The sequence below is a fragment of the Channa argus genome, chromosome 6 (assembly GCF_033026475.1).
Source record: "Channa argus isolate prfri chromosome 6, Channa argus male v1.0, whole genome shotgun sequence".
Classification (NCBI taxonomy): domain Eukaryota; kingdom Metazoa; phylum Chordata; class Actinopteri; order Anabantiformes; family Channidae; genus Channa; species Channa argus.
The window spans coordinates 14,889,458-14,916,185 of NC_090202.1; the positions used below are offsets into that span (position 1 = coordinate 14,889,458).

Below are 26,728 nucleotides of genomic sequence, written 5' to 3' on the forward strand. Positions count from 1 at the left end.
TACCATAGTTACGGATGGTGCAACAGGCCAAGTGGCTAAAAGAACTAGATTTGGTGTCATATCAGATATTTTAATGAACTGAGTTTTCATACCAACAAGCTAGAAGAAAGTGCAATACAGTGACATTATTTAAAAAGGCCAAACTTTTCTCTTAATATTTAGATTCTTAGCTATGAAATATACTGTTTTGCTCTCACTTAACCACAAGCTTCAAAGGTAGAAGCATAATCCCGATGACAATAATAAAACACGTGAGACTGTGAAAGCAAATGTGTGACCTTGTATTAATGCATGGTCTTCGTTTGTTTATTTTTTCACAAAATAATATAAAACATATCCTCATAATTGTTATGAAAGGACTTTTATATAGTTTTAGTGTTGTCTTTGTCATGACCAAATTAGGCTTTTCATGGTCTGTCCCAGATAAGCTCATGTTACTTGTCCACTTTCTGCTGTGTCCACACTTGCAGATATGTGCACAAAAGTTCAATATTTAAAATACATTTTATTTATGTATTTTAAGATAGTTTTGCAACGTGCTACCAATTGCTTGGTACACATAGGAACGATTTTAGACAGACAATAAACAAAATGAACATCATTAACCACATTGCTCAGGAGTTTGAGCACTGTCCACTTGCACACCCTGGAGGGAGCTGGTGTGCTTAGTGATTTATTTGCAATCCTATTGGTATCATCTATTCGCAGGCTGCTGCCCCAACACTCTGCTGCATAACACAGCTTGCTACTGCAGATGACTGGAGAGTTTCAGTTAGAACAACCAGTTCTGAGACTTCAACTGTCTTAGTATTAGCCCCCTCCTCAGCTTCCTCTCCATCTCCTTTTTTTCCAAATCATTTTTTTAAGTTTAGAGCTGTAAGCATCTTTAATATCTGCAAATAGTTGGTCTTATGTCTTTTCCTGCCTTGTTTTACCGTTCACAAAATAAATAAACGTGTGAGATGTGGCACGAACGGTCATATGATTAAAATGCCATTAGAGCACCATGAAGGTTTTGGAATTAAATGACCGGAGTCTCTTTTGTGGGTGACAAACAAAGCCGAGCCTCCTCGTTTTCTCGTGCCGCTGTTAAATGTGAGGCATAACTTTTAATATGAAAGTAATTGAATTACATTATTTGTTGTAACTAATTAAAATAGACAGTATAGAGTACTACTGTATCTATACAATGGTTTTACCTTGACATATTACATTGTGAAAATGTTCATAATATTGTGACAGCTTCTGTTGCTGTGACTTCTCTTGTACATCCCTGTTGGTCCTTTCATTTTCTTCAGCTTTCTTTTTATCTTTTTTTTATCTCACCAAGTTAACAAGACCAGTGTTTGTGACTGGATCTTTGGCTGGAGATCTGATAAAACAGCTTCTCCAGTGTATTTTTATTCTCGCCTTTCTATAACAACACTGATAACATGGTCCAGGATGAATAACAAGTGGAAAGGGAGACAGTGCAACACACTTGGGAACAGTGGGCAACTGTGCTCCACTTAGTGTTTTGCCAGAACAACTCTGACAGCATGTTAATGCTGGTGAGGCGACGTGTGCCAATACTCTACCCAATATTAAGGTTTTCCACTAGAGCAGATGCCATTTGTTCTTTTCTGCAACAGCCACATGTCCCCTTCACTTTCAACTTTGCCTTAAAGGGACCCAGAGTAAATGAGGGAAAAGTCAACAGATTTTTGCTCCACTTTCTGTTGCTTGTGTGTTTCTTTATTCAAAAGCCAGCAGAGTTGGGAAAAAAAAATCTGTCTATAAAGAAATATATATATAGGAAAAATGAACATTCTTTTTTACCATTTTTACATCTTCAAACTAAGAACAGGGTGCTTTCAAGAATGGATTTTCATATGCCAGATGATCCATGGCATATATTACGATCCTTACTTGACATTAAACTTTTTCTGCTGGAGTGTTTGTAAACTGGAACAGTGAAATTAATAAGAGATTATGAAAAGTGGAAAAGGGCAAAACAATCACACATTCCAATCCCCTTCCCTGTTTTCGTCTTTTGTTTCTTTCTTTTACATGTAATAAAGAATGTAACATATTTTTATTTTTTTTTTACCTCATTCACCTGTATATTTTTCCAAGTGTTTGAGTACTGCATGTTATACAACTTTTGGCTGAAGACGGACCTAAAGACAAATATGTTTAGCATCATTATCCTCCCAAATGTAAAGTTACAGTAAGGTCTAAAGCAATAAGTTTATACTTAAATTTGCGTCAGTGTCAGCAGCCAATACAAGCTGGGATTGGAATGCTGACCAGTCTAAGCATCATGTGCACACAGCTACAATATGGCAGGACCTGTATGAAAAGTACTATTTAACTATATAACTATTTCCTGTACAAAGTTCCTGACAAATTAGTTTCATTTCAGAACCTTAGAAGTGCCGGTCAAAAATCTTTTGTTATTCATTTTAGATCAGTAGCACAGTAGTTTGTTAGTTTGGCACCACTGAACATCCACTATGGGTCTGTTTCACAGAAGACATTTAAAATGCTACAGGTGTAAATAAAAAGTTAAATGGTGACTGAATTCTGTTTAATTGCCTTCAGTCAAACTGCCATCGCTTTTCGCTTACTGGCCATCGTATTGTTCTTTCCTCTTTCAGGCTTCTTCTTCTCACATCTCTCTATATATCATATTCTAGCTCTTTTGTCACCACGTTTACAGATCTGTCAAATTGTGTTGGGATCATACTTTATGGGCACATTTCTTGTCATTCTGTATTTTTTTCCCTTCTGTCCTCCTTATATTTATCCAATATTATCCCCATCTGAACCACACCAACATGTTTTGGATTCCATTTCGTATGACGAGTTATTTCCCAGCTCCTCATAATGAAGAGAGGGATGAGTTTGTTTACTCAATTTACCAACTTATCCATCAGACTCAGTTCATATTAGTCCTTATTTTTGGGATGGATTTACTTTTCCAATCAGTCCCCAAATTACTCTGCGTCACACTCATGCACATTTCTCTCTCTTCCTCTCACATTTTATTTGGAGAAATAATAATAATAATAATTAGCAATGAAGGCTTTCTTTAAATTGAAACCTCTCACCCCTTACTTGTCTTTTTTTTTTGTCACTGTACAGTATTTGCGCGTCAGTGTGTTTGTCTTTGTGTGTGTGTCTGTGTCACTGGGTCAGATCCATATGGTTTTTATTTTTTTTTGTTAGAAACCCTGTGAAGTTTTGGAAACCCATCTCACTGGGAAACTTCAACACTGAAGGCCTTGAACAGAACAATCCATGACCCAGTTGTCTCACATATTCTCAATTCTCACTGTTGAACTGCACCATTACAATATTTTGCCTCCTACATTATCCACTTGATATTTCCATGTATATATTTATGACTGTTTATTTTTGTTGTCTCCCTCACTGCCTGAGCAAGCCCAGACTGTAAACCTTATCAAACATTCTGTCTGATCAAAACCTATGAATTATGAATAGAGAAACAAACAAATGTATGTGTGTGTGTGTGTGTGTGTGTGTGAGAGAGAGAGAGAGAGAGAGAAGAAACACAGACATCTGAAAAGATAGTAAGATTGGGTTTCAGGATTAATGAGTTATGATAATGAGAACAAACAATTGTTTGATAGTGGAAAGGGAAGCCCTGCAGATATTTTCCGTTAAGCATGTTGGAGATAAACAGGAAAATGTTTTGTATGCTTTCTTTGCTTTAAGAAATTTGTTTGATCCTACTGTACTGTTTGTGTGTACATGTTTACAAGTGTCTTAAAATGCATACATTTGTTTGTGAGTGTTACCGACAATGGCCAAATCTTTATTTTTACTCTCCAAATCATGCCTGTTCACTGAATAATAAAGGTGTTGCTTTTTAACAGAAACATACATGTGAAAATATGCTGAAAGTCTGTTCCATCATGTATTTCTGTCATGTTAAGCCGCTCTCACGCAGGCACATCACTTTATAGATACACATTTAAACGTGTCAGTATGAATTGAACGTGTTGGCCTACCCTTTTCAAATGACCCAGTGAACCCTTTGTAGAAGTAGTGCTGCCATGTTGGGAGGCAGGCGTCTGTTGACATTACGTACACCCCTTTTGGCGTTACAGAATGAAATGGTCGACATGGTTGTTTAGAGTGGAGCCAAATTGTCAGCCAGTCTCACAATACTTTTTTGTATTTAAACATTGCAAACAGCAATTTGCTTAAGCTTTGGCACAGAAATTTCAAGGGTATAGACATAAAATACAAATGTTGGGGTTAGTAAAGAAATGACTTAAAAATCAGGACTTCTCACAGGTTACATGGTTTGCATCACATGACTGGTTGCAACAAAAGAAAAAGTAGTTTAACTTTGGAGTCACACTCTCCTTTCTCCTTAGTGAAAGTCCTGTGTTTTGTAACCCATCCATCACCCCAACCTTCCTCCAGATATGCTAGATGTCGTCAAGCAGTAGTACAACCAGTTCAGATGACCTTTTCTGTTATATTTTACAGCATGACAGTCTCTGTAACCTTCATGATATGGTCTAATGTGCTGGTATGTCAACTTTGAAAACTTCATATTGTATCTGCCAGGATTTACTTCCTCCCACACACCTGGATGGCCACCTGGTCCATTCAGCAAAAGCATCAGAGTGCAATACACACATGCAGACACACACGCACACACACACACAAGCTAAAAAATGTTCATGACAGTTTGATGTTTGTGTAACATCATGAGCTGTGCTGTTCACTTAGAGGAAGAACAGGCCAGCCTTCTGTTCAGCCTCTGGTTAAAGTATTGATTGCTCTCATTTCTCTGTCTTACTTTCTGCATTTCTCACTTTCCAGCCTGGCCTCAAAAAGTTATTTTAATATATATCTCTGGCTGAGAAATCCACTGGAAAAGAAACAATGATAGGAGTCAATTACAATTAGTGACAAGTATTAGTCTTTTATTTCTGGCTATGAACATGACTAGATTACTTTGAAGGCAGCAGCTCTAAACACCAGACAGCTGAAAGACAGCAGCTGTTATTAGGAAACACTAATGGGATCATTTTTATAACAAATTTATAGCTTTCGGGTTGTTATGGTGTGACAGTTTGTGGTTTGTATACCAGATATTATGTAGAGTTAATCACTGTAATAACACCCCAGTCAGTGTTTTTGTCAAAAGCTACCTTAGATTTAAAAGTGTAAGTATAGTAGGCTAAATATACAAATTATAAAAAGTTTGTGTTTGAATGAGAGGTGCAACCACGCAGCAGCACCACGAGTGCAATCCTAGTGTACAAATGGAATCCCAGCAACAAATTGACGATCAACGAAAGAAACTAGGGAACGAAATTAAGTCGTTTCAAGAATATTGGATGAAAAAATGTCACAAACTTGAAGAAGGCTTTGGTGAACAAAGAATGCAAATAAGACTAATTTGACATCAAACATAGGTAGAAGGAGGAGATAAATCAAGATAAATAAAAGAATATCTCCTCCCTATGGGAAACTCTTTTTGCTCAGAAGAAGATAAATGACTGTGCTTGTTGCAGCCTGAAAAAAGAAAGAAGGCAGCAACAAGATCAGAGCTGCATCTGAAAACAACATGATAGCAATCAAGGAAGACGGTAAGAGCTTGTAGATCATGACAGGTGGTGTCTTCCCACTCTCTATAAATACAGGCACATGCCTGGTCACAAGGTAAACAGGGTCATATGTATATGATGTGTCTGGGATGTGTAAACCATTTCAAATGAAAAAAACAGTTGAAGATTGCATTTCTTTAAAAAAAATATTATGTCTGCATTATTTGAAAAAAAAAACCCCACTGTAAACAATGTTTAACACAAATTTATTATTTATGCTGTTTTTTTTTTTGACTCAACTATGAACTAATCAGAACAAATGTGACCATTTTGTCACTATAGATACTGTGTCAACAGACAGCCACTCTATTGACAGATGATAGCAATGGCAGCACACCACTTCCTAACTGGGTATTGGGCTATGCTGTATGGCATATTGATCTACTGTATAATGCATGCTACTGAAAGAATGAGAGCATAACTGTATTCCCCAGAATGAGTGATGATGATAGCTCCATCCTTGATCCTCCTGTTTTGCATATACAACCTCAGTCACTGATTGCGAAGACACCTGATCATGTTAAATGGAGTTAAATCCGAACACTTACAAAGTACTGCATAGTGCAGCAAAGGTTGCTTTACCTGTTTTACTTGATTCCTTGAAATATTGATAGGTAATAATAATTGATAGGCTGCTGTGATTGGACCACAGATGATAGAGAGCCGAGGTTATAGCTTTGCTCGTGCATATAATTCACATTTTTGCAAATGCACACATGTACACTCCATACAGTCACAGACACCGTGTTGTCTCGGCAACATTCAGATCAACACTCTAAATGGTCTTTCATCATTCCCTTGTTATCTTGGTTTAGTACATGTGCAACAGAATTCAAAATAAATCAGCATTTTATATTTAAGACAGTATAAATGCAATTCAGTCAACTGTGATAGTTTGTGAAAAGAGCTCCAATCACACAGTGACCAAAAAGAGAGGGAAAAAGAGAAGTGGATTTTGACTTGACCTTTTTTTAACCTTACTATTAATGTGTCAAATAAGAGAACTGCATTGCTGTGCACGTAACTTTATAACCATTTAAACAAAATGTCTGTGAGTGAAATTCTTTAATATTTGTGCCTGTTTTAACAGTTGTGCTAAGGCATCGTAATGCTTCAAGCCAGTTTATGATGCTAGTGAGGCAAGAACAGTATAACAAGCAAGTTTTGAAGCAGAGATGTGGGACTGGGGGAGATAAGGAGAAAGGAAAGAGCTTTAGACAGAGAACAGTGGAACTTAAAAAGCCAAAAAACAAAACAAAAAAACAATGAAGGCAGAAAAAATATAAGAGAGTCATATTTAAGTCGTCTGTTTGGTTGTACTGCAAAGGCATAAAACTGATGCAAGGCCCTGTAATATGTGCACACACACACACACACACTCATATATACATACGCACAAACCTACGCTCTTTAATTATTTATTTAAATCCAAATCTGCAGTAAAATATCAAGCTTAAAGATCACAGAAGGAAATGCCTAAAAACTCAGCTTTGCGTGGTCCTTGTCAGTTCAATGTGTGTAAACACATCATGTTACCTGAAGAGCTCAACATTCACTCCTCTTCTTTGTCTACACAGATGCCTGTAATAATTGATGAACAGCATGTTAGCAAGTTATCTGGCCTCTGTGCCAGTAAACCACATCCACATCAGCTTCTGGGCCCTGTTATTTGTTAAAGGTAAGTATCTTACTTTACTGACTATGTCGCCTCCATCAAATGCAAAGTCCAGATGAAAATCCAGAATACAAGTGATGGGAAAACAACCCAAAAATGTAAATAATAGCCAGTGCTGTCTACTGTTGCCTTCCCTCCACTGTAGGAAACAACAGAAAAAACTGTCTGCCAGCTGTGGCATTTACTTGCCTGCTCTCTCTGTAGCTTGCACCAGGTGGGCGTGCACTGTGCCAGCTGGACCTAGAGCTGTGGACCAGAGATCATTTATGGACTTCCACGATCACCTTATGTCATAGTGATATGACATGTAGAAAAATAAATTCTCAGAAGCAGGCCTATTGCCAGACTACAACATGCAGCTGTCAGTGATACTGTGAATAAACATTCACCCCTGACAATTTTACAAAAGTAGAACATATGTGTAGCTAGTAACACAAAGCTTAACATGACCTTTAAGACCTTTAATATTTTGAAAAACTATAAGGTTGTGCTGAAAAACAGTCTAAGTCATCAACAACACATTTTCTAAAAAGTGAAATACATGAACATGCTTCTAGTATATACATGGAAAAGAGTTGTGCGGGTAATTCATATATTCTAATGTTCCGAAGCACAACACAAACCCAAGGGTAAAAGTCAGACTGTGGGTGTTGTCTGTTTACAAAAAGCTCCAATTAAGATACCTCTTCATGAGGTGAAGGGATCAAAATGCAGCTGAAGCAACCATGAAGGCAAATGTCACACGCAGTCTAGGAAAATCTACTCAATCTAGAGATGTGGTGTAATAAACTCTACAAAGATATCCAAATATCATGCTCTAATTATGTTATCAACATATGCCTCTAACATCAAAGTGAGCTTTTCATAAAAAAAAGGAATAATCAAAACCGTGCCCTTTTTCCTGTCTCTTATTCAAGCACAGTCTAATCAAACACCTCTCATAAGTTGTTCCTCTTTAAAGTTGGGGCAAGAATGGTGAAAGCTCTTGTTGTGGACCATTAGGCATTCAGTACACTCCACAATACAGAGCGAATGCTGCAAACATCCACAAACTACTAATATGTTTGTGCCTTGAAAGAATTCACATTGATGACACTAGAAAAAAAAAGGATTATCACAGTTTTTGAGTTTAAAGTCTGGAGACACTGCACCATCTTTTAGGCTTTTTTCTCTGACGTGAAGCTATAAATATAGTCTCTTTATCTTCACCATAATTTGTCAAAGCTAGGTGAATTTAAGTATATACTAACGGCATCCATTATGCCAGTGGATTTCTAATCTTTCTTGCTTGTGACACCTTAGAAAAAGTCACTTGCATCACCTTGTTACGGGCTGGTTGTGAACAGCTCAACCAAACAACAATTTTTCTTCTAAGATTGCTTCATTTGAATAATATTTAAAGGCCTGAAGAGACAATTTGCCTAGTAAAAAGCGTGGAAAATAAAAATAATTTGGTGAAAAATGCTTTTTTTCTCTCTATCCCATTAATCATTTTAGCACCTATTATTTTTATCTTGTAACCTCAGGGAGTGTCCTAACCCCCAGGTTGAAAACAACTGCTTTATAGAACAGAATGCACATGCAGACGTCAGCTTGTGACAGGAAAAAACAAAAACAAATGTTTCTTTTTCTCTTATTTCATTGCTGTGAGAGAAAATAAGTGTCCTATTATTGACATAAGTGCTATTGATCGTGATGTGAACCGCAGGAGGTTTTAAAGTATTTTGACTTTGCTGTGGAAGTAGGTCTGCTCTGTTTCAAATTAACAGGTCATTGATTGATCTTGCGTGCAACAAATAAACCTCACCACAAGGTCTGAACACAACAGTCATCGAATAATTGCCCTGCTCTGTAAAGTTAGACCTTTGATATTTAATGTGCCCACTGTTGTCTGGCTCAACATGCCAAGATGCATCCAGATTTGGAGAATTGTTTCCATTGTATCTAATTGCAGAGAGTGTATATGGGTTCCTTTAGATGGATGTTTGCAGGAGGCTGTAAGACAGTGAGACGCTGCCTGACAAACGGTGAGAAAGTGTCACAATAACAGAGTGGAACGCCTTTAAGGATTCAGCTTTTAATCTAATGTCCATGTTGGTTGAGGGAATCTGTTCCATCTGTGGCCCGTAGAGGTCCCTGTTGTACTATGACAGTGGTCAGTTGTGTAAAGCAGCGGGTGCAGTGCTCAATGCTACAACAGTCACAGACTTCTAGCTTCTCTGACTGAAGGTCATATTCCACATGATGAAAAATTGAGAAGGTAAACCTTATTATATTGGAGTAACTTTACTCAGAAAACTGAGTCACTACTTAGAGAGTAAAGAGAAGTGCACTGTATATAAATAAGACGAAGAGAGAAGACAGAAAGTGTAATGTTTGTTGGTAAAAGAGTGTTTAAGTGCAGTTTTGAATTTAATCATTTGTGTGTGTGTGTGTGTGTGTGTGTGTGCCAATGGCTTCTGTTTTTACAGGCTACATGTTTTTTATTTCTCAATTTTTGAACACGCTCTACATATATTCATTTGACAATATTTGTTCATGGTTGTGTCACCCAACTTGTGGATTGTTATGTGAATTGAGACTATCTACAGCCTGGAGGTTGACCATCCTGACTCTGATTTCATTGCTCCCCAGATAGAAGCATCAAGCAGGACAGCAGAGAGTAGAGAGTGATTATATTACTCTCCACTGACTGTGCTCAAAGGAAAGTAGGTGCCAAAGAATGAATAGCAGCAACAAACGTCATCTTTCAGGTGAGTGTTGTGGTAACAGTCATGCAGTAAAAGAATGGGCTTAGCATTGGCAGATTAAGGACAACTGCTAGTGGTAACATGGCTTTTTTCCTCTGAGTGTAACAGACAGACCGTCTTAGCAAGCTTACAGGTTTCATTTTCACATTTATTTCTCTAAGACCCAGTGTCCACATATTCTGATATGCTACATGCCCATCCAGTCTGTCTTTTTCGAGTATAAACATGTGGTTTGTCCTTGTCCCTGTTTTTCTGCAGCCGATGCAGAATTCAAACGTAATTTTTCTTTTATTGCTAAAGAAACTGTGTATTTGAACTTGCTTTCCCCTACATGCTATTACATTTGCTCCTTCCAATAATAAAAAAAATCAGTGTTGACTTTGGCCTTGGTGATATTGGTATGTAAATTTGTGGTGGATCATCATTGTTTTCCCTTCCCGTAACTCACACACACACAGACACACGCACACAGACACACACACCCAGACACACACACACACACACACACACACACACACACACACACACACACACACACACACACACTAATTGGCAGAGCTGATTCTGTGTTTGTGTGGGAGAATGCTCTGTGTGACCCTCTGCGCAGGGTTTTGAACAGGTGCATAAATTATACTAACCTTTCTGTTTGGTTTTTTAACTGTAGACGAGATTACAAACTCTATGTATCTGTGAGACTTATAAATGGAGAAATGTACTGTACAACTCCTGTTGGCCTGAATCCGAGTTCAACTTAATCACCTTGAATGTAGACAGGGAGAGAGAAGAAGAGACTTTAGAAGTACGGTGAGTGACAGAGGGATAGAGTTAGACTAGAACAAGGGACAGATAAGTGCATTGGAAACAGCTAAAGAAGGCAAGGGAATGAGTGGAGACATGGTAACAGACAGACGGAAATGACAGAGAGGAGCACTGAGAGTGGACAATCGAGGTGGGAATGTCTTCCTCACGATATGGGCATTAGCATCTCGTCAGAGGGAGAAGGCCGTGACATTGAGTGGAGGTGACATGGTGAGATGTGTAGTAGCAAAGTAAACCACCATCGCTTCTTCTTACCTCTCTTTCCCCTTCTATCGCTCTCATATGGTCTGTCAGTATTTCTCTCTCTGAGACCCCTCATATCATTCTTATGCTGTAGCTATTTTTTCTCTCTGTTATCCTTATATTTTATTTCTCTCTCTCAGAGGAATAAGTATCAGTCCATTAGCCCAGAGCAGCATCTTCTTATAAATGCAATATTATTCTCAATGCAGACTGCAAAAACTAATCCCAAGTTTCTCCTCCTTTTGCTTAAACTCAGACTGTATTTGGGTCATATCTGCATTAATGTTTGTGTAAGTATGTAACCTTGCATATTGACTGGACCCATTTTAAATGTGCCAGTGAAGGGTTATTTTTCCCAGTGTTCCTCACATACAGCTTTTCCATCATCATCTTAGTACATCAGTTAATTTGTTGCTGGAAATGATCGAATAATGAATCTTTTTAATACATATATTTGACTTGTGACTGATTATAAATCCAATATTACTTTGCATCTGAAAGAGATGTACTTTAAGAACACCGTTTTTCATGTAAATGTGCTGACACTGCTGCACTCCAGTTTGTCCTTGGAGACAATTGCTGGAAATAAATCAGTATAAATAGAATCTAATTTGTCTTTTTGCAACACCAAAGAAGATGACAAGAATTTGCAATAAAACACTGTGAATCTCACTGAAGTACAAAACAGACAGTGGACAATTACAGTGGACGTAGCTGTCACATACAGTAACTGATCTACCTACGTTCGACTTATTGAGGAAACGTGTGTCTCAAGTGTTATTGAGACACACATTTCCAGACACGGCTCCAGCACAGACAGAGTAGCAGATGCCTGGGCAGCCTGGCTTGGCCTCTCAGCTCGCCCACTAACAGGCACCATATTGACTGTCCAAATACAGTGCCACAGTAGTCAGGAAGATTGGTTTATCAGCTGCACTTTACCAAACTAACACAGTTTTACGTGCATGTGTGCGTGTGTGTATGGTTATACATTTTGAGAACCACTAGGTTTTATGACAGAATTACATTTAGCTCAGGGGTAGGGTTAAGGATTGTGATGATTAGAGTGAGGGTAAGTGGTTTGGGAGTATCTCACTGAGTGTCCTAGCAAAGTTAGAATCACAAACATGCACGTGTGTGTGCACGAGAGAAAATGGATTGTTATCATCTGCTTTGAAACAGTGAACTTTAAATCACCTCTGCTATGCAAAGTACTTTTGTAACATAGACAAAATATGAAAGGTCATTTAAAGCTCAGAGAGAAATTAAGACGCATACACTCAAAAAAGGGAGATAAATACACAGAATTGACTGATGACTTTCATTCATTTCTTTTTCTCCCGTTTCCCTTATTTCCTCCACCACAGCTGGAGAAGCAAATGTCAGCGAGGTGTTAATTGCTGCCGCCTCGTCTCTAAAGCTCTGATGCGCTAAAAGCACCAGAGCATGTCAATTTTTGATGTGTGTGTGCGTGTGTGTGTGTGTGTGTGTGTGTGTGTGTGTGTGTGTGTGCGTGTGTTTGTAAGAAGCAGACATGAGTAAATCTGTGTAAAGTAAAGGCAATATGATTTAATGACAATAAGGCTAAATAAGGAATGGTCATTACCTTGTGGAAAAAAATACATATTTTTCTACTTTCACATTTGTCTCTCCATTTCCTTTCCTCTCATTTACTGTGTCCTGTCGATGTCACTTTCTGTTTCATTCTGTCTTTTACAGAGACAGAAACAGCTTTCTTTCTTTCTGACCCTGTGCAACAGCAGCATAACACTGTTAGGCGATTATTCACAGAGGGAACGGCTGCAGAATATCATGCACCACAGCCTGATTAACAATCTGTCTGAAATGTGTTGTGCAGCGGCCGCTTTCCTCCAGTGGATTTGGCTGCTGCCTCAGTGGACAGTGAAGGGACAATGACTGGGGTCCAAGAGCACTAATGGAATCAGGAGCAGTCAGTAGTGTGTGAGTGTGTGTGTGTGATAGAGAGAGTGGGAAGGACACATCATTCATTGTCGAGCCCCAGGACAGACACTAGATGAAGAAGACTCTGGAAAATTCAAGTTAATAAACAAAACAATCAAAGAGATAAATGCACCTTTTTTTTATATCCTAGTGACTCAAACATCCCCTCTCTCCTGTTCTTTTCACTGCTCATTCTCAACCCCCTCAGATGGGATATGAGTTATGGTGAGTTGGACCTGTGTCAGTTTCACCTATGCTAAAAGGCGAAAAATGACAGCCCAGTAGGAAATATAGCATGCAGCCTCTCACAAGCACATCACACCAAAGAAAACATTCCAAAGGTTCATGACTCTGAGAGAGGAAAGCATTAGGAAAGGAAAGATGTGTTTTGGGAAGACCTTGCCCGTGAATGCGTTGCCTCTGCTTTGGTGTTCAGAACAGGGAGAGAGAGGGAAAGAAATGTCAAAAGAGGCAAACGACAAACAGACAAATAGGGGTAAATACAAAAAGACAAAGTAGATGCAGAGAATGAGCATGGCAGAGCATCTGTTTCTGCAAAGAAACAGAAAGAGGCCAAAAGAGGAGGCATTCTTCTTGTTCTTAATTAAGTGGCACACTTAATCTATGGTTACTTCTCACTGTCTACATCCTCTGTGTTGTCTGTTTTTTTTTGCCAGCTTGTCCTGATGACTGGGTGAAACAGATGAAATAAATCCTTTTTGTTGTTGGAGTGCTGTTTTTATGTCAGCTCTGCTTGTCTAGGCTGTGCTTGTGTGATTGTGTGTGTATGTGCGTGTGTGATCTGTGACCACTGGTAATGCATGTTTTGCCTAGATTTAAAACCTTAAAAGCTATGAAAAGACTTATATATGTCTATGATACTAAGACACCTACAGTGTGTTACTTCATGTTCGTTGCTACAGAATTTCCAATTTGAGTGAAACCAGCATAAACTAGCTTGTTGCTATTTGACAACACAAATTCTTGTACATTTTTCTTTTTCCCTGCAATGGTTTGAAAATAGTTCTTTCATTTAAAAACGAGGGATTGACAAAAGAATGTAAGTTCAGCCTTTATTCTCATTTGCCAGATTTAGTCTCAGTCTGAATTGTGCCTCGTGTCACGAACGTGTGTAAATCACAGACTTGTATCTGTATGAAATACTGGCAAAGGCAGGCAGAAGTTTTAAAAAGGGTTTGAAGACCCACACACACACACCCACAAACTTAGTCACTGTGGTTATGTAAAACATAACAAATGTGATGTAATGACAACAAAACTGGTAACGATAACAATGTGAAGGCAGATAGAGTTATGATGACTATCACTGATGCAACACACACACACACACACACACACACACACACACACACACACACACACACACACACACAAACAAAAGGATAATAGTATAGTAGAACTCATGTGAAGGAGAACTAATGTACTAACGATTTTAGCCTTGGTGTTTATAGCAGGAGATGCAACTTTTCAACCTCTCTATTCTCGTTCAATCGACAAAAGTGAAAACAGTTTAATCAGTTACAGCTCTGACATCTTACTGAGCTATAATTGATTACATCAAGCCAATTGTCACCAGGAGTATATATATATATATATATATATATATATATATATATATATATACTCCTCCATATATATATATATATATATATATATATATATATATATATATATATATATATATATATATATATATATATGTGTGTGTGTGTGTGTGTGTGTGTGTGTGTGTGTGTGTGTGTGTTTGACTACTGCCTTGCTGGACTGACAGTAAAAATATTTAACAACCGTTTGAAGGGTGTCCTTAGTTTAGTTGGATTGACACCCTGCCTGCACAAAAAACTTTATTAATAGCTGCCTTGATTATCGAAAGTCACCTTTTGGGAAAAATGAGACTTAACAGTGAGTGAACCAGGGTTTGATTAGTATGAATGCTCAATAAACAAATAGACCAGAGAACAAGCAGCGTATGCAGAGGACATTGCTGTCCTTGTATTACTGCTAATAAATGTCTTGCTCCTCCTCAGATCTGGAAACTGGAAAAAGTCAAAAAAAGTTGTGAATCCTGGTTCAGTTAGTGAATAGCATTTGATTTCACCATAATCTCGTTTTGGAAAAGTTCAGAAGAGATTTATAGTGACAAGGGTCATTCCCAGTGTCCTCACTCAGAGTAAAAATCTGTATGTCCATTCATGAGATTTATTTACCGCAGGACACCACAGGACAATCCATACCTGGCTTGGTGAAACTGAATCGAAGCAGTGACTGTTTTTGGCTGGCTCCAAGGCTTTCGATTGAATGGACCATGGTAAATTAATGCGGCATATCCTGGACAGTGAACTGTTCCCCATGTTGACTGACTGGCTACAGAGCTGGCTTTATCACACGGAGGAGACAAAGGGCGATGGCATGGATGGTTCTTAGATTGATGTAGCATCAGCTCTGCCTCAAGGTGGTGTGGATTCATTCCATTTGTTTTATTCTGCACATGTGCAGCACGCAGTGTTCAAGGCAACACTGGGCGATGAGTGTTCATATGATACAGGACTTGTATGAATAATCCCTCTTGCTAATATCCTATAAGGCACATATGAGTCAAAAGTCAAAAATGCCAAATGCATGAGCAACAGTGATCAAGTTCCTAAACTACGTGTGGACTGTGCACAAATGTGCACACAATGACTGTCAATTGACAAGTCAGTAAAGAGGTCTCAAAGTAGCTGGCTAGACTTATCTGCCAAAATTGATGAACACAGGGAAATTACCATGGCTATTAGCAAACTGAAATTTCCATTTAGCTCAAGCGCTACCCTGCTAAGTTACAGTCTCACGGAGCCACTAACATTGCTTTAATCTCTGTACAGGTTGCAAAGTTAAAGCAGCACATCAGTGGTGAAGCAGTTTCAGAATCTGACGTTTATAACTGGATGTTGAATGCCTATATATGAATGAATTCACATTCAGTTGCTAGTTCGCCGGAGTGTTTTCTTTTCCCGTGTAGTGATGCTGTCTTCCTTTTTTTTTTCAATAAGATGAATCTGAGTTATGGAGCACCAATAAAACAGACTACAAAAGACTGCATAGTGTGGGTCTGCAGGAGTGTCTGTGAGAAACCATGCAGGTATGAATGTGTACAGCTATTGTGTGTGTGTGTGTGTGTGTGTGTGTGTGTGTGTTTGTGTGTACCAATCCTCATTTAGTACCTGAAAAAGTATCCTTGAATCCTAGTTTTCTTGTGATTATAATAAGCTGGTGTCACCGTTTCAGGTGTTTTTTAACAGACTGGAAACAAATGGCAAATATAAATAAGGGAGAAAATGTTGCACAAGAAACTTTGTCCACGTTTGTCCCATTCACATCAGCAAAACATTGCTATATTACAGCAATATTGATATGCAAGCTATAAAACGGTCGCTTAAAGAGGTACCCATCAACCCTTGACCAAAATAAATAGATTTACATTAATATGCTATATATAATATGTTTTTCCTTATCAATTTGATTTTAAATATGAGAAAACTGCAGTACATGTTGAATATACATTGTATTTGACTATGTTACATGTTATCATATACTTACAGAGGTTCAGTTTCAAAATGGTAATTAGCCTTTAGCTCTAAGTTTTGGAATTGGATGGAAAAGCCTTGCAAGGAAAATTAAACAAATTAGTGTTAAGTCTGTTTGTTTGTGTGCGTCTGAGGTTGCTAGCATGCATTCATTAAAGCAAATGAGTGTAATGTCAGCATTTTCTGTGAATATAGATCACTGATCTAAACAGGGACAACAGTGGTTGTATTCCAACTCATACGTTGCAACACAACCTCAATTACCCGCACTAGTGAGCATAATATGAATGAATATGCATTATTACTATTACTATCGCCACTGTTGCTACTCCTCTGCATGTTTATATATCAATTGTGTATGTGTTTGCATGCATTTATGTGTGGGCGCTTATAGTTAAAAAGTTTCTTTTCTTCATCAAGGTTGAATTACAATGAGATTTGCTGTGAGGAGAAATGGTTTGAAACGCATCTTGTCTCCCTTGATGTGCAGCTGAGCAGACCACTGAATCTTCTGAGGAGAAATTCAATGTCATAACAAACAAGATTTTTACGTCAGCGTAAACAGGAACCCAGGAGAAAAAAAGAAAGAAGCAGAGAAAAGAGAAGAAAAGAAAAGAAAAAGAGAGAAAAGAAAAAATGTAGAAGATGATTGACAGCCATCTTCTTAAGTCATTTATTCACTGTGGATCTTTGTGAAACCAGGGTGAAAAGTTTGCCTAAACTGTTTTACTCAAGATTAGTAACTCTAAGAAGACAACGACAAGGTCGCATACAGCATTTGATTGATGACCCTTTATGTCTCCTCTTGAAATATGGAGAAAACTCTCGTCTTACTCTGGCACTGTCACAATCCCAGTTTAGTCAAGAGATGGCACTAGCACCACACCTCTACACCTTGGCCCTCTGTTTAACAGTCAGGGAGGTGGCGGGGGAGAGGAAGAGCTGGAAGAGGGGACACAAAATGATGTAGAAACTGACACATTGAAGGCACTGAGAGAAAGTAAACTGAGAAGGAATAAAGCAAGAAAGATTGTGCGACAGAAACCTATGTGTTGTTGCATAAGATCCTGATTAAGCAGGTAGTATAATGGATTCAGAATAGCAGACTGAGCTAAACCTGGGCCCAGTGCTCAGGCGGGGGGTTGGCACTAATCAACCGCTGCCGGTATGGAGAGAGGCATCATTTTACTATGCTGCTCCCTCTGGACTTATTTGTACAAAATCAAACTGCTCACCTACAATAAAGTTAAAGCAGCGAAGCAACATAGAACATTACTACTGGGCACAAGTGCTGTGACAATCACTTAGTATGTTTGTTACTGTTGGGGGACAGTTAGTGGACGTGGGAGACCAAGGTAGGCAAGATGCTTGTTCTGGCATATGGGGTCCCTGATTGGTTTGTTCTTTCCCGTGTCTTCTTAATTAACGTATTGGTTATACTGCAACACTCCTTGAATACCAACACTATGCAAATCTAGGGAAGTGAAAATCCCCTTTATTATCTAATATATTATTATGATATTATATTATCCAGTCCAAAATACAACCTCACAAATCTTTTTAGTCACCAAATAGCTATATAATTACACAGTAGCAGTGGCATTTGTTACATTTTGTATTATCCCCTATAATTATGTAGACAGTAAGTCTACATAAGCACATAAGAGTTTGTTTGTATATAAGTTTTTTCCAGATTTCAAGATGGAATCACAATACAACCTAGCAACCCTGGATCTAGTCTATCTTGCTCGGATTCACCCAGTTGTGAATTTCCGTGAGGAAACTGACTTCCAAGCCACCCAATTCCATTTAGTCATAGCAAAAATCAGGGATCCCAACAAGGCATTTCTCCAGCCTTGGGGATCCTCTTAAGTCAGATGGTCTCTCGGTCAGGTAATTTTCTTGTCAGTGAGCTACAGTACTTCCCTTGATCCCGCAATCCTTCTCTTTTTCCTGTACCTCTACCCAAGACTGTGACTGTGAAGTTTTCCACCCAAGTGTATTTCTCTCAGTTGTCTACTTGAGGAGTATTTTACTGTGCTGAGCTCTATATTTCTTCCCCTGATCATAGATCTCCAGCATCACGTTCCTTCATGTCTTTGCCCAGGGTGTCTGGTTTATCCAGACCTCTAATAGTTTCTAGGTTGCTATGTGTTAATGGGGATGTGGCTTCATAGTGTGTTGCCCTGACATTAGTCAGATCTCCTCTGTTGCCTTAGAATTCTCCTGAACTCCTCCCATCTGTCTCTTTCTTACTTCACTCGTTTTTTTGTCGTGCTTCCCTTGCTTTGTTTTCAGGTTTTGGGTTCATCTTCTGAAAGTCATTGTCACATTGTCACAAGTTGTTGTTGTAGTTATTGATGAGAAGTCTACAAATAGACAATTTACCAGTAATAGTTTCAACGCTTCAAGGGTTTTAGTTTCTACGAGGTCATTTAATTGGGTTGCTCACAGAAATAACATGATTGAGAGACAATGTGGTAGAAAGAGAGGATGGAGACAAATAAAGTGGCATCTGTGCTTGTGATGCCAATAATGACAGTTTAATGAGTGCGATAATGATAATCTAATTTGACAATGCATTCATTTGTGACTGCAGGGACATGCTTTTGTCTTTGCTTTTCATCTATCGTTCACTCACCTTTTCTCAACTATGATGCAGCATTTTCAACCGCTTTCCCCCACATTTGCCTCTATTTCCTGTTTTCCGTGCTATCATAACTTATTCTCCTTTAAAGCACCCATCTTGACTTTTTTTCATCCGGTTTACTTCTCTGCATTTATGACCAATCTGTTCTCTTTCAACGCTTGATTCATTCTCCTCTTTCCACATGCACCTGTTTACTTTTTGCCACACATTGCCAAATGAACCATGTGAACTCACTTCATTTCTTTTCCTTACTTCACTTTCTCATTTCCTTTATTTTCACTCTACTTATAACGCTCCTTTCTTGACAAACTCAGTGCTGTCTCCCATTTTCTCAATACCCACTGGCCACGTTAAGGTCCAATTTCTGTGTCAAAAAACTTTAACAAATAGCTCTTTTAGAACCCTATGTGTCTGAAAACTGGCAACCTTCTGAAAGCTGGCAGGTGTTTTAACACCATTTAATCGGGTGTCAGCTCAGTTGTCCCCAAATTTTAGGTTTGGTTACACCTACACTTTGAAAGGCCATATGTTCTCCCCTTCACGCTCTGTTTATTTTCCCTTTTGCCCTCTTCTTATATACTACAGCTCTATTTCCACTAAAGTTTTCCCATTTCATCTTCTGCTCTGCCTTTTTTCCTCACCAGCCTTTTGTCATGCTAACATAGTTATGTTTTTCCCCACTATTCATCCTTCTTTGTTTTGTCACTGCCACCACACCCACATGCTCTCATTGACACCCACTGTGTAGTTTTGATCAAATACTCCATAAAATAATGATAACCTGAAGGCAGAGGATTATTGTGAAATGTAGGCCAGTGCTACAGTACTTCATACAAAATTACAAAAGTTATTAAATTACAAAAGTTATTCTTAGACAGAACTGGGATGTTCAAAGCATTAATTTAGCTGTTGCAGCTAGTATTTTCTTTATTGTTTTTTTATAGTTACTGTATCATGGGATGTGATAAAACTTTGCAGGACATCCACAGTCAATGTCGGTGATGTGGGTCAGACATACAGTACATTTCTATAGTTGTTTGTGAACCTCTGCTATTCTCCCTTTTCACCTCTGCTCTATTCTCTTCTCGATCCTCATTGTCTTAATGGGGCACACTGATCGATGTGCTGCTCTAACAGACTGTGACCACGTTAGGATCCCTTGCCTCTTGAGTGTGTGTCAGCACACACTGTTGATTGTGTGAGTGCACTATTGTTCTTTGTAATTGTTAAGAGTGTATAGATATGCTACAAAAAAGAACTTATGTGATATCACCATGAATGTGAAGCATGCATAAGGGACATTATTGCGAAGACTTTTTTATATTATTTTTTTTCTGTGCTTCTTGTGCTTATGTGTGCTATGTGTGGTTGTGTAAGCAGATTTGTGAGTGTTTGTCAAAATAATGATTTCTCTACTCGGTTTCTTGTTTCTCTTGCAGTGAACTGAGTCAATAACTATGACAAATCCAGAGTCCGGCTGTGTCTCAGTGTGTGCATGCACGTACACACAAACATATATCTGTCATACTTCTGCTTTCTCTGTTGGAACCAGCCATATTGATTGTTCTGCTATTGAAACTCCTGTTAGGAGTTTTGAGCTCATTGCTTCCACCCCTGACAATCAAAACAGCAGTTTACTGCTTGATTCTCAAGGCAAAGGTGAAAATACACCTAATACAGATTACAACACATACAAGCACACATGCGCATTAAATATTAAACGTCTGCACATGAATAAGATCTCAATTCTGACCTCAATCACAGAGAACATTGGAAAAAACTATACTCTACTCCATGAACCTAATTGCTTTATTCATTTAATATTAGCCGTCATGAAAAAATAGCCTGATTAATACCACTGTAACAATAAAGCATGGAGACACTGGCCTCTTCTTTCCATACTCTTGGATTGCATTATTTCTATGGCAACTGAGTAACCACAGAAGTTGAAGATGAACCGGTTTTGGTGTTTGGCCGCCTTAACGCTCCTGCCTTTGACACTATGCTTGATTTCACTCCTCCATCTTACTTACAAAAATTGGAGGATCATAGGAATTTAACTTGCATTGAGAAGAGGTGGTTCTAAACTTTATTTTTTTGTAAAGATGCAAAACATTAAAACCATCTCTTCTTATAATGCACACCAGTGTGATTCCACCACGCACTATGACCTCAATATGATCAATAGGACTACTACTATGTTCTTGATACTATAGTATCAAATGTTTTACAAATTCTAAGAATTATTCTTAGCACTTAGCTGCATTACACTGTTTATGAGCTGTAAGGAGTTTTGAGGTTAGGTAGAGGAAGCAGTACACGAAGTGTGAAAGAGACATCATGAGGTGATTGAAAAAACATGACACCCTGCATCCTTCCATCTTTGCAACTAGTAGTTACTATGGTGACACAGTTGGCAATGGTGATAATGATGATATCAGCTGATTATGTTGATGAGAATGAAAATCGAAAGGATGGAGATGGCAAAGACATCGAGATAATGTCTCCCTAATGTTGATGATAATTACTGTGTATGTGATATACTTCATTGATCCCTACCCTTTTACTGAGCCTTCCTCCAGCAAGTTTAGTGTAGAGGGTTACATGCAAAACACATGGTTAAGATAAGATAATATACTATCTCCAAGGGGAATTTTAGGGACTTCTAATTAATTATTATTAATATCTATTAATTTTTTTTCACATTATTCATTGCAGTATACAAGGACATTTTAGAATTTATGGACGATGCCTTCTGACACAAAGAACAGCAGCTCCATAAATACAAATGATAAGCACAAAATAACCTTTATATTATACATAACATGTAACAAACAATAAAAAAAAAAAACAAATCTCAGCCCAACAGGTGTTTGCATGATTACATTTTCTCAGGCTTGGCTGGATTACATTTTATTTTAGCATGTTGGTGAATACAAATGCATATACATACCGTACTCAAGCCTTGTGTATAGTCAGATTAGCTATGCACTGTCATGTCATAATAAATCTAGTCTGTATGCATAGAGTGAAAGAAACATTAGTGGGAAATAAAACAATTAAAAGCAATTAAGATGTAGAGGTATGACTATAAAGAAGAATAACATTTAAGGTGACAGACGTTGTGAAGTAAGCAAAATATCCTTTTTGAAAATCATAGCATATGAATCACAATAGCATTTATTCACCCCCGAGTTTCATCAGAGTCACAAAAAACGGCACAGCAAATCCCTCCTTGTTTCTCATTTACTTATGTGTTCTCTGACCTAGGATTGTCTTTTTAAGTGGAAAGCATTCTTTTCTGGTAGATTGGGGGAATGAATGGCACACAAGAAATAATGAATAATCTTTGTGTAGACACTGCCTTTTCAATCACTCTCAAATGGAGTGTTGGCTTTCCACTGTCTTTATGTAATTCCATTAGTTCTTTGATATAGACTATAGAGTGAATATGAACAGCAGTGTGTGGAGAGATGACTTTGACAGAATTTTATGAGCTGATATTCATATCAGAGGACAAAGGGAACCCACACACTGCTCTCTGTAGAGGAATAAGAGGCTGGAAAAGTTAGTATAGCTCATGCACAGCCTCATAGTATGTAAGATGGGGCATAGCTAGTGGCATTGTTCTTAAATCTGGATAGCATGGTGGATTGCATCACAGCAGGAAGTTTTATGCTTGAACCCCATAAAACTGACAGGGTTCTTTTTTTTCTGTGTTTGACATAAAGTTATGATGAAAATGAAGCTCAAAATTACATCTAGGCGAGAGTGAATTGTCTGTCCAGACAGCTCTATCACTTAACCTATCTTTCGCACATTGCATGCTGGAATAGTCTCCTGTCCCCTGCAAAATCTCTATTGATAGGTTCATTTGAATTTGACCACATCTCTCAGATGGTGCTTTACTTGCTTTTTGTTTGTTGGTTTTTTTCTTATGTTTATTCGCTTTTTTACTTTTGTGTATTATATTTTATGTAGGGATATCCAGACAAAAGTGTATGTGAATGCAGACATGCACAAGTGAGGTGAGATCAAAGTCAAGGTGGATTAGACATGAAATATAATCAAATCACGTGACAAATACATTTCCTTTATACGTGTGCATGTGTGTGAGAGGAAGCTAATTTGTGCAAGTTTGCAGGTCACTGTGCAGCCAACTTTTCATAAAGGCTACACAGGCAACTTTTTGATAGACTGAGATCTTATGTTTCCCACTTAGTTTGTCACTTGAACTAGGATTTTTTGTTTACCAATAATATGAAATGAAGATGTTTACTTGTGTTGTGAGACCACAAATTAACAAAAACTATCCACATTGTAAATCAGCTGTAGTAAATAGATCCGCATGTTGTCCTGTGCTTTTGCTTGCAGGTTAGGGATAAGTAGGGACAAGTAGATTCCAGTCAGTTGCTGGAAGCTCTAATATTGTTAATAGACTCTAACATCATCACTGAAAAAAACAAAACAAAATATTTACTCAATATTTTGGAACCTACACCTCAAAATAAATCAAATTAATAAAATGTTCTATGATGCCCAACAAGTCAAGAACAGATTAGTTAAATTCTTCAAAGAGAAAAAGGCTCCACATAGCTAATTATATCCATGCTTAGTAGTTATGGATAATAACCTCCAACAATGGGTGATTTGTTTTACTTTTTATGTTTAGCAATCATATTGTTAGAACAGGTGTCACACTTTATAAATGGTGGTTATCTTTAGTGGAATGAAAATCTTCAATTACATACTTTTTCAAGCTGACACACTTTTTTTGTACTAATTGCTGCACTTCTTTTCATCTTCTTATTAACTCACAATTTGCCCTCTTTCTACTTTCTAAAGGAAATCTAAACCATTGTTAGCAGCAGGTTATTAATCAAATTTATGATGTCGTGCACCACAATATATTACTACCTAATGTGTTCCTGTTTTAAACTAACTAAATTGAAAATGTAATTGATCCCATCCGTGACTAGTCCAATTGTGTGAAACAATGAAAATTAGTTTCTGACAATAAGTTTCATTTCTCTCAACTATGAAACATTGAAACATGTAACACCACCCATGTTGCTGTAAGAAACATTAGTGTTAGCCATTAGTGTAGCCTCTTTCTAGATAAAAAATTATATTCTTGTCAGAACATGTAAGTGTGTATTTGTGCACTTGTACATGTGTGCTTTACAAAATTGTATTTTACAGATTACATGATTTTATAGATTGTGTCTCGTGTCCTGTACGTTGCTTCTGTGGATCATAGCAGGCCAGCCTGGATGTAGGGAAAACTGATGAATTGGGGCTTGATGAGAACCTGGGGCTTTTTAAAGAAAAAGAGGTCTAATTACCTACATCTATAATCATGTCAAACCTGTCTTGTCTTTACATCTCACTTGCCATGTGGCAAGTGTTAAATTTAGAGTGATCAATTAATGCGAGCACGCACCTGGTGACTGTGCAGCTGATTATTTCGTGCCGCTGACCATTTTTTGATGATGACTGGTTGGCCCTAGTTGAGTCTGGGCACTGCCAGTCGGGCTCAGTCAGTGCTGACAGTCAGCAGAGACAATGAAGTGTGTGTTGTGTAAAGATTCTCATCTTTACTCTCAAGACCCAATCACTGCCAGACATTCTCACAAAGATTATTTTAAAGATGTTTAGTATTTATGACTGGTATCGGCGTCTGCACAGTCTGCCACAACTTTGCCACAATAAGAATTTAATTTTCTGGATGAATTTGAATGGAAAGATCAAATTTTAAACAGAAAAACGCAAAAAAGTTCTAAACTAGATTGATGAAAAAATGGCAGTATTTCTAAAATTAACCATATCTACAAAGTACTGAGATCACTACAACTCTAGACAGACATATTAGTCAGAGAGTATTAAACATTATCATGAAGCTTCAGCTTCATGCTTTCTACTTCTGCTGCTATGTATTGTGCTGAGTAGGCTTAGAAAGTTGGAAAGTGACTGACAGTGGACCACTTATCCTGAAGCACTGGCTGTAAGGTGAGGCAAGTGGCAGAAGGCTAACAAGGTCCTGTTAGAAACAAGAGGGCTGCCTGTTGAACTCTGATGGTCCTGACCTTTTGTTTTATACTGTAAGAGGCTTTCATGGGAGTGCAGGGAGATGGTTGTGTGTGTTGTGTGCATGTACATGACTGAACAGGGTCATCTCGTCAGATTGTGTTATAAAAGACGGTGTTACCATTTCTGTGGTTTGATTGACAGGCAAGGAAGCAGGATGTAATTTGGCTTTTGATTCCACAGCTTTTGTACACATCACATGGGCCTGTGAGTATGCTGCATATGTGTGTGTGTGTGTGTGTGTGTGTGTGTATATGCCTCATTAATGACTGAAACTGAAGAAAGACCTCTTCAGATCAAACATTTAGCTGCATCAACAACTGCTGAGCTCATCACGCACACTCACACACACACACACACACACACACACACACACACCAAACTATCTTCCATGTCTTGATTCCTAAATCCAGAAAGTTTGTCTGTGCCAAAAAGAGCTTATGAAAAAAAGCTTTTAGGTTTTTGAAAGTAGTGCTAAAAAGTGTGTATTCATGCATTTTGAGCTTACACATTTTCTGTCCATTGTTCCTTAAAAAGGCAGAAAATAATTCAGTGCTGCTATAATCTCTCAACTTCCGGAACTCGCCTGTTTCATGCTGGCAGCATTTTGAAGAGCTCCGAGACCAACCACACTTGGAAAGTTTGAAAATGATGCACAAATCTGGGCTGACAGTCAACATGCAGGTGAAACAGCAATCAGTCAAATTTGATGTATTGAATTTCTGATTATTGTCTCTCTCTCTCTCAGACATTCTCTGAACAGCTTATTTTGTGCTGCACAATAATTCAGTGTTCAATGCAGTTATGGATAATGAGCTTGAAGAATAAAGTGTAAAGACTGACCTGCTATTTTAAATTGCACACGCCGTTGAACTAAGCTATAATACTTCTTATAATTCCCCAAAGTGGTACTTTCAGAGTCAATCAAGTTAATGTAGAGAATTAGTTTTGATGTTTCACAATAGGAAACAGACAAAGTGTGTTATTAGAGCAAAGCTGCAGGATGAATAATGAATGTACTATAAACGTAGTAAAGCTATCATGAAAGTCTTTTTATATTTAAATAAATCCTTAGAATCAATCTGTATAAAGTACTGCTGTAGTATTTTTAAATCAACCATCATTAGGGCTGTCAAAGTTTGGCTCTCATGTTTACAAGGATAACCTGAAAAATGATGGAAGCATACAAATATCACTATTAAATTTCTAAAATTTAAATACCGTAGCTTAAAAAGTCATAAACATTGTATATCCGCTTGTCCTTTTTTCTTCTTTATTAGAGTCAGTGTTAAATCACTTTGACTCTGTCTTACATGCACACA

At 38.0% G+C, this 26,728-nt stretch overlaps 1 long non-coding RNA gene across 3 annotated transcripts in view; it reads left to right on the forward strand.

The window, feature by feature from the left end:
• LOC137129495 (uncharacterized) overlaps nucleotides 1–26,728 on the forward strand; it is a 74,409-nt gene that overhangs the window by 28,311 nt on the left and 19,370 nt on the right. For 2 of the 3 annotated variants that reach the window (XR_010914720.1, XR_010914719.1), the window contains exons 2-3: nucleotides 7,211–7,311; nucleotides 9,943–10,061. This is a non-coding gene — a long non-coding RNA (uncharacterized lncRNA). The remainder of the gene's footprint in view (nucleotides 1–7,210; nucleotides 7,312–9,942; nucleotides 10,062–26,728) is intronic. The other variant, XR_010914721.1, reaches the window with a different exon arrangement.